A 6,638-nucleotide genomic window follows, 5' to 3' on the forward strand; every position below is an offset into this window, starting at 1 on the left:
AGGCCAACAATATGTTAAAATGATTATATGCCATGACTAAGTGGGATTTATATCCAGAATGGATTTATACCGAGAATACAAGCATGGTTCAACACAAGAAAATCAATCCATGTAACACACCACATTAGTAGAATGAATGTTGGGGGTGGGACACACGATCATCTTGGTGGATGCAGAAAAAGCATTTGAAACAGTTCATCTTTCTTTTGTGGTAAAAACACTCAGAAAACAAGAAATAGAAAAGAACTTCCTCAAAATGATATAATGCATTTATGAAAAACCCACAGCTAACATTATAATCAAATGTGAAAGGTTGAAAACATTTCCCCTAAGATCAGGAACAAGAGAAGTTTGCCTGCTTTCACCACTACTATTCAACATTGTACTGGAAGTTCTAGCCGGGGCAATTAGGCAAGAAAAAGAAATAAAATTTTTCCAAATTATAGAGAAAGAAGTAGAGAAGTAAATCTCTATTTGCAGATGCCATGATCCTATTTATAGAAACCGCAAAGAATATACACAGACACACATGCATGCACTGCGCCCCTCGAAAAATTACTAAAGTTTAAACAAATTCAGCAAAGCTGGAGGGTACAAGATCAACATGCAAAAATCAGTTGTATATCTTTTCACCAGCAATGAACAATCTTTGAAAAAGCAAATTAAGAAAATTTAAGCAAGAACTTGAAAGGCTTGTACACTGAAAACTAAAAGACATTGATGAAAGAAATTAAATACCTAAATAAATGGAAAGATATTTCTGTTCATGGATAGTAGGACAATATTATTAAGATGGTCATACAATTACATGGTCAAAGCCAACTGTAGATACAATGCAATCCATATTAAAATTCCAGTAGCCTTTTTTGCAAAAGTCAATTTTCAAATTTATGTAATAGCCAAAACAATCTTGATAAAGAAGAACAAATTTGGAGGACTCCCACTTTGTGATTTAAAAACTGACTATGAATCTACAGTAATCAAAACAGTGTGGTACTAGAATAAAGACAGACCTACATACCAAAGAAATAGAATTGAGAATCCAGAGATAAACCCTCGCACATATGGTCAATTGATTTTCAGTAAGGGTGCCAAAACCATTCAGTGGGGAAGAATAGCATCTTCAACAGATGGACATAGGCACACAGAAGAATGAAACTGGACCCCTGACTGATACCAGATATATAAAAGTTAACTCAGTAGAGGTCAATGACCTATATGTAAGTGCTAAAACCATAGAACTCTTAGAAGAAAAAGCATAGTGAAAATCTTCATGACACTGAATTTGGGAATAATTTCTGAATATGAAACCCAAAACACGAGCAACTAGAAAAAACAGAAAAATTGGACATCACCAAATAATTTTTTAAAAAACACTGTGCATCAAAGGACATCAAGGAAGTGAAAAGGTGACCCACAGAATGAGAGAAAATATTTGTGAATCATATATCTAAGGATTTAATATCTAGAATACGAGTATATAAAGAACTCTTACAACTCAGCAACAAAAAAACAACCCAATTAATAAATGGGAAAAGGGCTTCAATAGACTTTTCTGCAGAGACAAATGGCCAACAAGAACATGAAAAGATCCTCAACATCTTTAGTCTTTAGGTAAACGTAAATCCAAACCATAACAAGATACCGTGTCACACCCAGTAGTAAGCTGTAATTTAAAAAAAAGAAAATAACGTGTGGAGAAATTGCAACCTTCACACATTGCTGGTGGAGAGGTAAAATGGTTCAGCCACTGGGGGAAAAAGTTTGGCAGTTCCTCAAAAAGTTGAACAGAATTACCATATGACTCAGTAATTATACCCCTATATATAATATGCCTGTACTGAAAACAAAGGTTTAAACAAAAATGTAAAAATAAATAAGTAAATAAACAAANTGAATGTATGAAGAACATGTGGTATTATCTATACAGTGGAATATTATTTGGCCATAAAAAGGAATACAATACACACTACAATGTGGATAAATTTTGAAAACATGCTAAATGAAAGAAGCCATTCATAGTGGGCCACATATTGTATGATTTCATTTATATGAAAAATATCCAGAATAGGTAAGTCCATTGAGACAGAAAGCCAACCAGCCATTGCCAGAGGCTGGGGTGACAAGAAAATGGGAGAAACTCCTAAATGGGCATGGGTTTTATTTTTTGGTGATGAAAGAGTTTTTGGTACTAGGTAGAGGTGGTGGTTGCAGAACTTAGTGAATGTAACAAATGCTATTGAATTGCTCACTTTAAATGGTTCATTTTATGTTATCTGAATTTCACTTTCATAAAAATAAAGAAAGAGAATAGGAGGATAGAGATTGGGAGCAGTGAATTTAAACAACTTTTTAAAGGAGTTTTGCTGTAGATTGGAGTGAAGAGATGGAACTGTAACTGGTGGGAGAAGGGGAGTCAATAGAAGGTTTTATTTTCTTTTGTTTTCAGACAAAAGCAAAATATTTAAAGTATGTCTCTGTGCTGATGAGAACTATCCAGAAGAAAGCTGATGACACAGGAGAGGGAGGAAAGAATTGCTGAGAAGACACCCTTGAGTAAGTGAAAGGGGACGCCTTTACCGAGATTTACCCTTACCAGTATCTGCAAGGGTATCACCTTAAGTGAGAAAACCTTAAGCAACCAAAAGGATTAATTGAACTTGACCTACACTGTATAATGAATAATAAATACCATGAAGTATATAAACATATAAGTATGGCAGTGTTGTTGACATGTTACCTTTTCCTTCTGACTAGGGTGCTGCTAAAACCTACCTCGTCCCAGCGTGGGGAGGGAAATAAAATACCTTCAAAGACCTTTTTTTCCTCTTTTCTGGTTCTGCAGAGTTTATTTGTCTACTTACCTGTTTCATACAGCTTGACATCTATTTCAAGCTAGTTCACAACCGAATGGCTACCATCTCTTAGTACTAACTATGCTTGGTCTCTGATTTGAGTTATTTATATTTGTCTTCAAAGTTGAGATACTTTCGGTCCCAGCTCTACAGATTTTATTACAGAATTTTCTTTATTTTAGTTTTTCTGTTCCTGTGGCATTTTACACGTCATGCAATACATAAAAGCTCAAGTGAAGTGACTTTGTCTAAATATAAACGCCCTCTGAAGATGCCTTCTGCAAAATGCCTGCTGCCACTGAATTATTTCTACAAAACGTTTCCTCAGCTAGATCGGGAAGTTGGGGGTGGCGGGAATTTAGCCCTATTTGGAGTTGGGAGGATACCACCCTCCAGATTCACTGCCATCTTGACAGTTGCTCAGATGTTCTTCCAATATGTCTATTTTCTATATCTCTCTAGCACCCACCTCTTGACTATGGCAATTAAGTTGAAAAATTCTCCGTTTACAGTTTCATGAAAATTTTGTGAGTTTATGCCTTTACATGAGGGGTTTTACCTATAGACTCTCTGAAAATCTTGCCCTGGAGCAGAAATCATACTGTGTCATCTTTTAGGTTTAGTTCTGGGCATGCTCTCTCCTCAGGACCCAAAACGATGCTTAGTGACTGCTTTCTTACACATTAAGAGGTATTGGAATTTGGTCAGACTCAGTGACTCCAAACCATTTACGGTGATGAGGCCCATTTGAAACCAAAATTACTATCAATTTTTTTTTTCTGCATCGGCTTTCTTACACATTAAGAGGTATTGGAATTTGGTCAGACTCAGTGACTCCAAACCATTTACTGTGATGAGGCCCATTTGAAACCAAAATTACTATCAATTTTTTTTTTCTGCATCATATATATTACCTATGTAGTGGTAGAGCTGAAACAGAATTTTTTTTTTTTTTAATTAGGGGAGGAGGAAATCTTCACACAGAAGAAAAACTAAAACTGGAATACATACTTTTAATAAGATAGTATATGCTCAGAATTGTCGTTTTATTGTATGAAAGCTATTTCAAGAAAATATCTAATGTTCCTAATTTTAACAAAGGTGAGTACAGTGACTAAATTCTAATAAGAATCTGAATATCATTTTTCTAATTAATTTTGTCATTAAAATTTTGCTTGGAATACAAAAAACTTTTTTTCTAGTCTTTACATGGCTCACAAGAATACTCCATGGGATTCTACAAGAATAAAAAGATTAGTTTTGATTGTACACTGAAGATCTTACACAAGATTTAATTATAAAACTAATTAAAATGATAATTAACAAATCATTATTAACACCACATAAAAGACAACTGTAAATAACTCTTGCTTTCTATTATGACCGAAGTCTAGGTTTCCCTAATCATTGATTAATTTTTTTAATCTGATTGCATAAACCAAAAATAAATGCAAAAATTGAATGCTAGTACAGTATTCTAAGAGGGTATTGTTTATAGGACACATACAACTGTGAGTCAACAGTCTAGTGATCTGGGATCCTCCACATTTAAAATCAAATATCCATATTAAAGTACTGTGGGTTTTATTTAGCTGTAGGCCAAATAACTCTACTTCATTCATCTGTTTTCTCATACGACAGAAAGGAATCTAAGTTTACTCCAAAGTAACATATCTGAACTCCTACTCCATGAAGCAAGACTGGGTAGACCAGCCATGATGCTGAGCTTATCTCAGTTCCTTTAAGAGCAACCTGATGGATCTTCAGTGTTCACAAAATTGGCCCTGAAACATTTCATTTTAACTCAGTCATCCTTCTTTTTTGGGGGGGAGAGGGTGATTTCCATTTTTGATCTTAGCTTATTGTGTCTCTTTTCTTGTCTACATAACTGAAACAGCTTGATAGACTAATTTTCTCCTTTTGAGCTCTTGTTCTTTGATTTGTTTCAGCTGAAATGCAAATCTAATAGTGGTAACAAAGGCCAAGTTAGCAGGGGTTTCAATAAGATAGGGATATATTTCTACTCTTAACAGCGTGAGTATAAACAGACAGGAGCTGACACGGTGACTCTGTGGTGTTGGGGACCTAGAATCCTTTTTTGTTGCTATGCTCTCTCAACACATGGCAGGCGTCCAGTGTGTGGTCTACACCAATTAGGTGCTTATTGCTTCTGTTTCTATCCACTCTCCAGCCAGTGGGGAGGGGTAAAGAGAAAGTAGTAAACACCCCTCCCCCCTTTAGACATACAACTCAGAAGTTGCACATATCACTTGGACTCAGGTTTCCTTGGCCAGGATTTAGTAGCAAGGCCACACACAGCTGCAAGGGAGCTAGGGAAGGTAGTCTTTAGCTAGGTAGTCATGGCCCCAGTTAAACTGGAAGTCAAGGAAGAAAGAGAAAATAAACAACAGGGGACACTACAGATTCCATTTCCTGGTTTCGCTAATAACTAACCCTTTAGAGTGGTTTCTCTGTGGATGAATGTTTCCTTTTTAAGCTCCTTTTTGAGCAAAACTGGAAGTCAAGGAAGAAAGAGAAAATAAACAACAGGGGACACTACAGATTCCATTTCCCGGTTTCGCTAATAACTAACCCTTTAGAGTGGTTTCTCTGTGGATGAATGTTTCCTTTTTAAGCTCCTTTTTGAGCCCAGCTCCAGGGATTTCCTACACCGGTGTATTGCCCTTACATGCAGCCAGACCCAACAAGTATAATCTGGACACAGAATTTAGTGGTGGGTATCTGATGTGATGGCAAGGTCCAATCATGCAGAATGTCCTAATATATGCACTGACCTTTTTATCTTGGACATTTAAATACTGCTTCAGGATGCATGTGTGATAGTTTTGCTGGTGGGAATGCAGCCAAGCAAACATCTTTTGGCAAGCTTGCTTTGCCAGGGAGTTACATCATGAGTTCTTTGGGGCCAAGAGAACAAACAGACAAAAGAATTGAGAGCTCACAAAGTGACCTTGATGGAGCTTGTTTGGGTCACCGAATGAAATGTACTAACAGTTGTTCAGGAACTGACTGCTTCAGGGATGTCCTGCCACTTGGAGTGTGTTGAGAGCAGCTGGACAGTTGCCAACTTAATTTTTGGCTGAGTAGGAACGTTTGGTGCTTCTGAAAGGTTATGAGGCCCTTTGATGAGGGCTATGAGATCACCTAATTCCAAAAGTGCTTGGGCTTTGCGTAGTAGTAAATCTTAAGTTGTTCCCGAAAACGTAGGAATGACAAGGCAAGGACCTTTTAATGAAATTAAACATAGCTGTCACATAAACTTTTATTCCCAGTCCATAATCACCAGGTAATAATCAAAATTTAATCAGGCTCCCTAGAGTCTTTCTTGGGAACTACAATGTGATGAATATTTTCCTTCTTAGGGATGTCTTGATATATACTGAGGGAGGAGCATGGCTGGAAATAGGCCACAAAGCTCCTTTCATGGGACTGACCATAAGGCTAAGAGTCCTTACATAAAGGAAAGGTTCCAGAATATGCCACATATGCTAAGAATTCCTCTAAGCAACTGGGTGACTAGGTTTCACACCCACCCTCATTTGCACAAAGAATGAGGGTCTTTTTCTCCAGGAGTTACTAGTAACTATCTTCAATAGTCTTGCCTTATCTAAACACAAAAGATGTCTTAAATGGACCACCTAATAAATAATTTTAATTTTTAATAACTCAATTTCAAATATAATAATCCAAAAATCTGTTCGGGTGGTAAGAGTAAGTCAGCTTTTAAAAGGAATGGGTCTAACAACTGTGATAAAACTAAAA

Source organism: Galeopterus variegatus, unplaced genomic scaffold (genome assembly GCF_000696425.1).
Source record: "Galeopterus variegatus unplaced genomic scaffold, G_variegatus-3.0.2 Scaffold1422, whole genome shotgun sequence".
Taxonomy (NCBI): domain Eukaryota; kingdom Metazoa; phylum Chordata; class Mammalia; order Dermoptera; family Cynocephalidae; genus Galeopterus; species Galeopterus variegatus.